Below are 10,782 nucleotides of genomic sequence, written 5' to 3'. Positions count from 1 at the left end.
GTTAAAAGATACTAAGAATGCAGTCATTGAAAAATGTCTTTCTAAAGGATAATTAAGAGCAGGATGATTATATTCAGAATATTATATTAACTGATAATATTAAGTGAGATTCAAAACAGTAGATGTGATTCCAATCTTTTTCAAAATTATATGTGTGTATACTTATGACTATGATGATTTGAGGGAATTCTTGGCTTTATACTTGCCAATTTTTTTTTATTTTTCTTTTCATCTTTTTCTTTTTTCTTTTTTTTTCTTACAGTGCCCCCCAGGTTGCAGTGCAGTGGTACAAATATGGCTGACTGAAGCCTTGATCTCCTGGGCTCAAGTAATCCTTCTGCCTCAGCCTCTCTGAGTAGCTGGGACTACAGGTGTGTATCACCATGCTTGACTAATTAAAAAAAATTTTTTTTTGTAGAGACAGGGTCTTGCCATGTTGCCCAGGTTGGCCTCAAACTCCTGGGCTGAAGCAATCCTCTCGCCTTGGCCTCCCAAAGTGCTGGGATTATAGGCATGAGCCACCACGCCTGGCAATATTTTCTATTTCATTTTATTTTATATTTTATTTATTTAAGAGACAAGGTCTCGCTATGTTGCCCAGGCTGCTGTTGAACTCCTGGCCTCAATCAGTCCTCCTGCCTTGACCCCTATATTTTCCATGACAAACATTTCCATGGAGAGCAGTGTGGTAGAGTGGTTAAGATGGTAGATTCAAAGTCAGAGGCCAGGTGCAGTGGCTCATGCTTGTAATCCCAGCACTTTGCGGGGCTGAGATGGGAGGCCAGGAGGCTTGAGGCCAGGAGGCTGAGACCAGCCTGGGCAACATAGGGAGATCCTGTCCTACCAAAAATAAAAAATTAGCTGGGTGTGGTGGTGGGTGCCTGTAGTTCCAGCTACTCAGGAGACTAAGATGGGAGGATCCCTTGAGCCTAAGAGATTGAGGCTGCAATGAGCTTTGACTGCATCATTGCATTCCAGCCTAAGAGGCAGAGTGAGACTCTCTAAAAAACAAACAAATAAACAACCCCCCAAAAGTCAGATAGATCTGGCTTTAAATCTCAGCTGATACCTCCTGTGTGTTCTCATTTGAAAAATGGGAGTAATAATAGCATGTTACTCAGCATGGTTGGAAGGATTAAGTGAGATAATGCCTGAAGAATACTCAGCACAGGACCCGGCACATGGAAGAATGTGCTCATTTTGGCAAATGTGTTTATCCTAATTTGTAGGCTTTTTTTTTTTTTTCCAGCATTTTAGTTCTACATTGGACACTTTTGACCCTTCAATTAGACCTTCTTTTTCTTCTCCTTCTCCTTCGTCTTCGTCTTTCTTCTTCTTCTGACAGGATCTCACTGTGTTACCCAGGCTAGAGTGCAGTGGCGAGATCACAGATCACAGCAGCCTCCACTTCCGGGGCTCAAGTGATCCTCCCACCTCAGCCTCTTGAGTAGTTGGGACCACAAGCACATGCCCCCAACCCCAGCTAATTTTTTAAATTTTTAATAGAGAAGAGGTCTTGCTATGTTGCCCAGTGGGTCTTGAACTCCTGAGCTCAAGCAATTGTCTCACCTTGGCCTTCCAAAGTGCCCAGCCCATTGTTATTAATATTTTATAAATGCAACATTGCTTATATTTGTCCACAGTTTTTACCGATATTTCTCATCATTCCTTTTTGCTTCTCAGAATGTCCTTCTGGGATCATTCTCCCTTTCCTTAAAGTACATCCCTGGGAAGATTCATAGAGTGTTTTGTTACTGAATTATCTCAGCTTTGGTTTGATAATGTCTTCATTTTGGTTTTGTTCTTGATATACAGTTTCATTTGACATGATTTTGGGGTTCATGGTTATTTCTTCTTTCTTTCTTTTTTTTTTTCTTTTTTTTTGAGACAGAGTCTCACTCATCGCCCAGGCTGGCATGAATGCAATGTTGTGATTATGGCTCACTGAAGCCTTGATCTCTTGGGCTCAAGTGATCCTCCCACCTCAGCCTCCAGAGTAGCTGGGACTATGGGTACATGCCACATGCCTAATTTTTTGTATTTTTTTTGTAGAAACAGGGTTTCACCATGTTGCCCAGGCTGGTCTCAAACTCCTGGCCTCAAGCAATCCACCTACCTTGGCCTCCTAAAGTGCTGGGATTACAGATGTGAGCCGCCATGCCCAGTCTCATGGTTATTTTCAAGTAATACTTTGAAATATAATTCCGCTGTCTTACAGCTTCACTGTTGCTATTGAGGAATCAGCTGCCATCTAATTTTTGCTTTTTTTCTAGTTAATCTGTCAACTTTAGGTATTTTGCCTCATGTTATGCTTGTATTCCGTTATATTATTTTTACAAAATGTCAAACACACTTATTTAATATTCCATACCAATCACTCTAGTATTCAGCCTTTGCAGGTTTAACTCAGCAGCTTTTTGTCTCAGCTGACACTTACTCCTGTCTTATTTTCCTGTTTATTTACTAGTTTTTAATTATGGTGAATTCTTGTACCTGGAAACTTTATCCTGTGGGAACTCTGTGTTAAAGTGCAATGCCCAGGTAGGTGAATTAGGCAGATTGGGACACTTCCCACATGAAACCACTTTAAAATAAATGTTATGTTTAAAGTTTTCAAGCCCAGTAGCAAGTGTAAATTTCAGGCTCACACACTTGTGAGTTGGAGCATATGGTTGGGCAATTCTGAGCATTTCTCCATACTTCACCCAGAGCCAAGCCTGAGATAGGTAACATGGTGTTATGTAGGTACATTTTTCCCTTGTATAATCATTGTGTTCCTTTTCAGGTGTTCTGGCTTCAGATTGGGCATCTGTTATCTGGCCTCCAGCCCTGCTCAAGCCCCAGGCTTTTTATCTCCTTCCCTTGTATGTGGCTCATTCAAATTCAAACCGTAAGCCATGGAGGGTTGGCAGACATTCTCCACCCCCACCCACAAAAAGGCCTGCTCTACCCTGTTTCCCTCGTGCAATGAAACTTTCTTACAGTTCGGCTTTTTTTTTTTTTGGAGATAGAGTCTCGCTCCATCGACCAGGCTGGAGTGCAGTGGTGTGATCTCAGCTCACTGCAACCTCCGCCTCCCAGGTTCAAGCAATTCTCCTGCCTCAGCCTCTGGAGTAGCTAGGATTACAGGTGCATGCCATCATGCCTGGCTAATTTTTGTATTTTAGTAGAGACGGGGTTTCACTAGGTTGGCCAGGCTGGTCTCAAACTCCTGACCTCAGGTGATCCACCCACCTCAGCTTCCCAAAGTACTGGGATTACAGATGTGAGCCACCGTGACCAGCCAGTTCTGTCTTTTATTAACTTTACCATCAGCCAAGCAGAGCTTTGAAATAATAAGACAAATAATCCAATTTAAAAAGTGGGCTAAAGATTTGAACAGACATTTTACTAAAGAATGAACAGGCATGGTGGCTCATGCCTGTAATCCCAGTGCATTGGGAGGCTAAGTCAGGATGACTGCTTGAGCCCAGGAGTTTGAGACTAGCCTGGGCAACATGGTGAGGCTCCGTCTCTACAAATACAAAAAATAAAATTAGCTGGGCCTTGTGGTGCACGGCTGTAGTCCCAGCTACTAGGCAGGCTGAGATGTGAAGATCTCTTGAGTCGGGGAGTTCAAGGTTACGGTGAGCTATGATCATGCCACTGCACTTCAGCCTGAGCAACAGAGCAAGACTTGTCTAAAAAAAAAAGATATACAAGGATAGCAAATAAGCATATGAAAAGAAGCCTAACACTATTAGTCATTAGGGAAATGCAAATTAAAACCACAATGAAATGCCACTACATGAGAATAGTTAAAAATCAAAAAGACTGACAATATCAAGTATTGTCAAGAATGTGGAACAACTGGAACTCTCCTACATTGCTGGTAGAAGTGTAAAATGGTGTAGCTGCTTTTGGAAACAATTTAGCAGGTTTCTTATGAAGTTAAACATACACATACCATATGTATTAGTTTTCTATCGTTGTAACAAATCATCACAAACAGTGGCTTAAAACTACATTTATTTGTTAGCTCACAGTTCTCATAGTTCTATAGGTCAGCAGGCTTGAACATTGTGGCGGGTTTTCTGCTCATGGTATCACAGGATGAACTCGATGGTGTTGATTGGGCTGAATTCTCTTCTGGAGGCTCTAGGATGAAATCCACCTCCAAGTTCATTCAGGCTGTTGGCAGAATTCAGTTCCTTGAAGTTGCAGAACTGCAGTCACCATTTTCCTCTTTTTTTTTTTGAGATGGAATGTCACTCTCGGCTCACCACAACTTCTGCCTTCCGGGTTCAAGTGATTCTCCTGCCTCAGCCTCCCAAGTAGCTGGGATTACAAACATGTGCCACCATGCCTGGCTAATTTTGTATTTTTAGTAGAGATGGGGTTTCTCCATGTTGGTCAGGCTGGTCTTGAACTCCCGACCTCAGGTGATCAGCTCACCTTGGCCTCCCAAAGTGCTGGGATTACAGACGTGAGCCACCGCACCCGGCCTGCAGTCATCATTTCCTTGCTGGCTGTCAGCTGGGGCCTCTCAGCTGCTGAGGCCACCCACATTTCTTCTTAGGGAAGTCCTTCATCTTCAAGCCAGTATGGACACATTGAATCCCCCTGTGCTTCAGATCTCTCCGACTTTCTTTTTTGCTTGCCAGCATTTAAAGGGCTCACATGATTAGATTAGACCCCCTCAGATAATCTCGCTTTACCCTGTAAGATAATCATGGGAGTGATAGCTTAAGTTTTATAATCATAAATTTTACCCATAATCAAAGGGGTAGTGATTATCAAAGGGCTAGATCACTAGGAGTCATTTTTAGAGCTCTGCTTACCATACCCAGCCATTCAACTCCTAGGTATCTACCTAAGAAAAGTAAAAACATATGTCTACCCAAAGACTTGTAGGTGAATATTTATATCAACTTTATTCACAATAGCTAAAAACCAGAATGAACTCAAATGTCCATTAATTGGTGAATTAATAAAACAAATCGTGGTATATCGAATCAGTAGAATACTACTTACCAAGAGAAAGACACAGACTTCTGACATGCATCACAAGAAGAAATCTCAGAAGCACCATGTTACATGACAGAAGACTACATATGATTTAATTTATAGGAAATTTTAGAAAAAGCAAAACAGGAAGCAGATCAGCGGATGCCTGGGGTCAGAAGGTAGCGGGAAGGGACTGGCCATAAAGGGGCACAAGGGAACTTCAGGAGTGATGGACGTGTGCTATGTCATGATGTGGTGGCAGTGACAGGACTCTATACATTTGTCAATACTCATTGAATTGTACAGTTAAAATCAGTGAATTTCATTGTATGTAAATTATAACAACAAAATTGGCAAAACAGTCTTTTTAAAATATTTTATTCAGCAGTTTAAGATGCTCTATATTGGGAGTTTCTCTACGCATTTAATTCACAAAATTCATGTGAGACTTTCTTAACATGCCTAAATATGTCTGTATTTTAACTGATAGCACTTACTGTAGGTGGGCTTGCATAGGTATTTGATGATTACCTAGCTCCCTTGTGCTAGACTGTAAACCCAAGTGGACAGGCCACGCATGTCTGTGCTCACCATTGTACCCTATACCTGGCACTTACTGGGCCTTTAAGAAATATTTGTTGAATAAATGCATAAACCCTCCCCCAGAGCAAATCTGAACACTGGAAAATCTGATTATACATCTTTCCTCCAGCTGATCTCTGATTACCTTCGATTTCATTACTAAAATCTTTTCTGAGCCACAAATGAAAGTGGGAGAGTTAGAAATCTTTCATTTAACCCCATTACGTTATAGAAACCACTTATCCTCGTTGCCTTTATCTGGGCTGCATGCCCGGTGTGCACTTAGAGTGTCACCATATGGGCTGAGAGGGAGGACATTCAGCAGCCAAGGGCTGTGTCTGTGGGCTGCTGTGTCTGACCCCGCTGATCTCCTTCCATTTCCAGTCTTCTTTTGTCACCACAGACTAAGCATCCTATTTCACCTCAAGGCTTAAATCCAAGGTTTTCCTTTTAATGCATACATAATTCATCTAAGCATTAAAAAATAGTATTAGTCAGAGGGCAATGTGATTGGAATCAGGTGAGAAATTAATGGAAGCCAAAGAATGCAGAGGCCTTTGGGCTGGAGCCAACAGCCCCTTTGGAGAGGAATGAGGCCAGGAAGCCACCAGACATTTCTCTGTTTAGGGAATGAATTAGATCATCCACTCATTTGACCTTGGTCTTCAGTTACTTATCTGTGAATGCCACACCCTCCTCCTTTCCAGGTCAGAACCAAGGTGCAAAAATGCCAAGTGCCAAAATCCTTCCTGGTTATTATGATCCATCAACAGGAAAAAATAAAAAATAAAAAAAAAAAAACAACAACAAAACACACACACACACACACAAGAATCAGGCATTTCTCTTGTCTTTGTTCTTAGTAGAGAAATCTGTAAGCACAAATTGTATAAATTTGGTGGCTTCTCTTAAAATGTAATGTAGTACACATTGGCTATTTGATACCCTGCATCCATATTCTCTGCTGACTACAAGAACACAGATTTCCAGAGTGAATTTGGCTTGAGTGGGACTGAAACCTCCCCAAGTGCCTGGAGTGGTTTCTGGCTGGCTTAAACCAATGGGCACACCCACCATGCCCCCAAGCCAAATGGACTGGTTTGGAGACTGGCACTACCAAATCAGAGGCAACAAGCCAGGAGAAGGCATTAGCTGGGGCTTTTGGGAAAAATAAATCTATTTTATCATAGCTCTGAAAAAGAGACCATCCCTTTTACCCGAATGGTGAATTTTGGAGCAGCTACAGCCTTTTTCCAGTAATCGAGATCCTGGAGCAGCCTCTGGGGCCACCTTGTGGAATCTGTGGATAAAGCCAACACCATATAAAGTAGATTGAGGACAGAAGGCAGGGTGTTGGTGACATTTTTTGAGCTGCTGGATCAAATGTCACCTGAAATTATTACCTTTAGAGTTTTAGTTACCATTAAGTCAATAAACTATCTTTATCTTATAGGCCAGCCTGGTTTCAATTTCCTTTTGTATTTGGTGCAAATCACTTTCATTTGTAATTTTTTAAAAAATTTTTATTGTATTTATTTATTTATTTATTTATTTATTTTTTGAGACAAGGTCTTGCTCCGTCGCCCAGGCTAGAGTGCAGTGGCAACATCTCAGCTCACTGCAACCTCCGCATCCCAGGTTCAAGCAATTCTCGTGCCTCAGTCACTGAGTAGTGGGGATTACAGGTGTGTGTCAACACACCCGGCTAATTTTTGTGTTTTTAGTAGAGACCGGGTTTCGCCATGTTGCCCAGGCTGGCCTTGAACTCCTGAACTCAAGTGATCTGCCTGCCTTGGCCTCCCAAAGTGCTGGGATTATAGGCGTGAGCCACCGTGGCTGGCCAAGTCTGTTCTTAACCAGTTCTCCATACTCTTCTCAAGTCAAACCTGTCTACCACAGTTGAAATCATTCCAGTATTTCATCCAAACAACAGCCATTCATTACTACCTTACCCTAATCCAACCTGAGATCATGAAAGCTCTTTTCTGTAAATGAACCACCTTCCACCTGCCCTTTAATTCCTGCCACTCTTTGTCTCTGGGGGCTGACACAGAGGAGGAGAGAACTCCTTGCAGAGGTGGGAAAGTTGTGGGTTTGGAGATTCACACTTTGCTTTCCCACCCATCAGTTAAAATCTTAGGCACCCTCAGTCAGAAATCTCCCTTTCGCAGATCAAAGCAGGCAGCTCCTTTGGAGAAGCCTAGAGCCCTTCCACCTCCTCTTCATTTCTGTGGCTGCCTGGCAGCTGCTGGCTGCACACCTGTGCACAGGGCTCCATTGTTTTCCCTGTGCACTTGTCTCATGCTTTCTCTTAAAATGTTGCCTCTTCTCATTCTTGAAGCACAAAAGCACATAGCATGGGTCTAATATATATATTTTTTTGAATAGAAAGAAAGAGGCTGGGCATGGTGGTTCATGCCTGTAATCCCAGCACTTTGGGAGGCCGAGGCGGGTGGATCACCTGAGGTCAGGATTTCAAGACTAGCCTGGCCAACATGGCAAAACCCTGTCTCTGCTAAAAATACATATTAGCCGGGCATGGTGGCACATGTCTGTAATCCCAGCTACTCTGGAGGCTGAGGCAGAAGAATCACTTGAACCCAGGAGGCAGAGGTTTCAGTGAGCTGAGATGCATCACTACACTCCAGTCTGGACTACAGAGCAAGACTCTGTTAAAGCAAAAAAAAAAAAAAAGAAGGAAAGGGAAGGGAAGGGAGGGGAAGGGAAGGGATGGGAGGAAGGAGAGAGGGAAGGTAGGAAGGAAGGAAGGGAGGGAGGGAGGGAGGAGGGAAGGAAGGAAGGAAAAGAAGAAAGAAAGAAAGAAGAAAAAGAAAGAAAGAAAAGAAAGAAAGAAGGAAAGGAAGAAAAAGAAAGAAAGAAAGAGAAAGAGAGAAAGAAAGAAAGAAAGAAAACAGAAAGAAAGAAGAAAAGAAAGAAAAGTATTTGAACAGCAGTATGGTCTGTCACTGGCTGGCTGGTTCTGCAAGGGGAACTGGGATTTTTGCAAGCACCTACCCAGCTCCTCTATGCATGTCTTTTGTTTCAGCTGCCCCACGCTCTAGTAGGCAGGTATCTTATTCCCATTTTACACATGGGGAGACAGGGGGACTTGCCCAGGGTCATAGAGCAGTGGTGGGGCCACACTTTGAACCAGGCTGTGTGGTTCTGATGCTTAGGCTCTCATACTGCACCACCCAGGGAAAAGCCAGGACTGTGGGCTGGGGGCAGCTGGGCCTTCAGGTTGAGAACGAGAGGCACTGCCGTACCAAAGGCCACCAGGATTGCTAATCAAAGCAGAAATTAAGGCCCCATGTGGCACCTAATAAAAGGCTGAGGAGAGCATAGCCTTAGAGTCAGGAGCAACAGGGAGGCCAGGCACAGTAGTTCATGCCTATAATTCCAGGACTTTGGGAGGCTGAGGTGGGAGGATGGCTTGAGCCCAGGAGTTTGAGACCAGCCTGGGCAACATAGGGAAACCCTGTCTTTAAAAAAAAAAATTAAAAACTAGCTGGATGTGATGTCATACACCTGTGGTCCCAGCTACTCAGGAGGCTGAGCTGGGAGGATCATCTGGGCCCGGAGGCAGAGGTTGCAGTGAGCCGAGATTGCACCACTGTGCTCCAGCCTGGGTGACCCTATCTCAAAGAAAAGAAAAGAAAAGAAAAAGAACATCAGGGAAGTGGGGAAGGGACAAGGGACAAGGAGTGTGGCAAAGGGCCAGAAGCAAAAACCCAACTTTTGTTCCCTTCATTTTGCCCAAAGTAGCCACAGCTTTAATGGGGAGTGCGGGCAGCAGGGGCCTGGTGAGGGCTGCCGCACCCCGGGGGACTGAGGTCACAGTCTCACTGTTGCTCAGAACTCCACGGTAGCTTCTTTCCACTGAGCAGGGCCTTCCCCTGAATTCCTGTTAAACCTCAATCTTTCCTGGTCATATGAACATTCATTATGTGGTTTTATGACATTTTGTCATCCTCCATTCCCTGTCTCCAACAACTCCAACAAAAACGTGCCTTTCTGGAGATGGATGGTGATGATGGTTGCACAACAGTGTGAATGTATTTAGTGCCATGGAACCGTATGCTTAAGAATGGTGAAGATGGTAAGTGTTATGTATATTTTACCACCATTAAAAACTGTGATTAAAAACGTGCTTATCCAAACTTTTCACTGACTTATACTTAGGTACTGTGACTTTATGGCCACACTGAAACATTCTAGAGGCTTGTACCAAATGTTCCCCGCCCATTCCATCCCCCACTTCAGCCTCACTCACACTTCTACAAGCTGAGGCCAGTCTGGACTGGGCAAGAGGGGTCAGGTGCGTGGGCATGGGGGGAGGGGGTCTGTATTAGTCAGGGTTTTCTAGAGGGACAGAACTAATAGGATAGATGTATATATAAAAGGGAGTTTATTAAGGAGAATTGACTCACACAATCACAAGGTCCCACAATAGGCTATCTGCAAGCTGAGGAGCAAGGAAGCCAGTCCGAGTCCCAAAACCTCAAAAGTAGGAAGGCTGACAGTGCAGCCTTCAGTCTGTGGCCAAAGGCCCAAGAGACCCTGGCAAACCACTGGTGTAAGTTCAAGAGTCCAAAAGAACTTGGAGCCTGATGTTCGAAGGCACGAAGCATCCAGCACGGGAGAAATATGAAGGCTGGAAGACTCAGCCTGTCTATTCCTTCCATGTTTTTCTGCCTGCTTTTATCCTAGACGCGCTGACAGCTGATTAGATGGTGCCCACCCACATTGAGGGTGGGGCTGCCTCTCCCAGTCCACTGACTCAAATGTTAATCTCCTTTGGCAACACCCTCACAGACACACCCAGGATCAATACTTTGCATCCTTCAATCCAATCATATTGACACTCAATATTAACCATCACAAGGTATTTGCCGTCAAAACAGAGCAGTGGTCCCTGCTCCTCTTGGCCTGGTGAAGCTTTGGTGCCAGTGTCTGCAATTTTAGACACAATATAAATCAAAGCATGCATAGAATTCACTGGCCTGAGAAGGCACAGTGCATGCATATGTAGGGCTTTTGGCAGCACTGGCGTTTCTAAGGCAGGTACTGGGCATAAAATCTCCTTTCCTGCAGGTACTAGAAACAAAGTGTATTCTCCAACACATGGTACAGGAGAGGCCCCGGGGTATGGAAACTTCTGGGAGTGGAGCCAGGGACCCCTTTCTGATGTTTTATAGTGTTTAGTTTCTTCCT

The sequence above is a fragment of the Pongo abelii genome, chromosome 3 (genome assembly GCF_028885655.2).
Source record: "Pongo abelii isolate AG06213 chromosome 3, NHGRI_mPonAbe1-v2.0_pri, whole genome shotgun sequence".
Classification (NCBI taxonomy): domain Eukaryota; kingdom Metazoa; phylum Chordata; class Mammalia; order Primates; family Hominidae; genus Pongo; species Pongo abelii.
Note: the sequence above shows the minus strand (reverse complement) of the source record.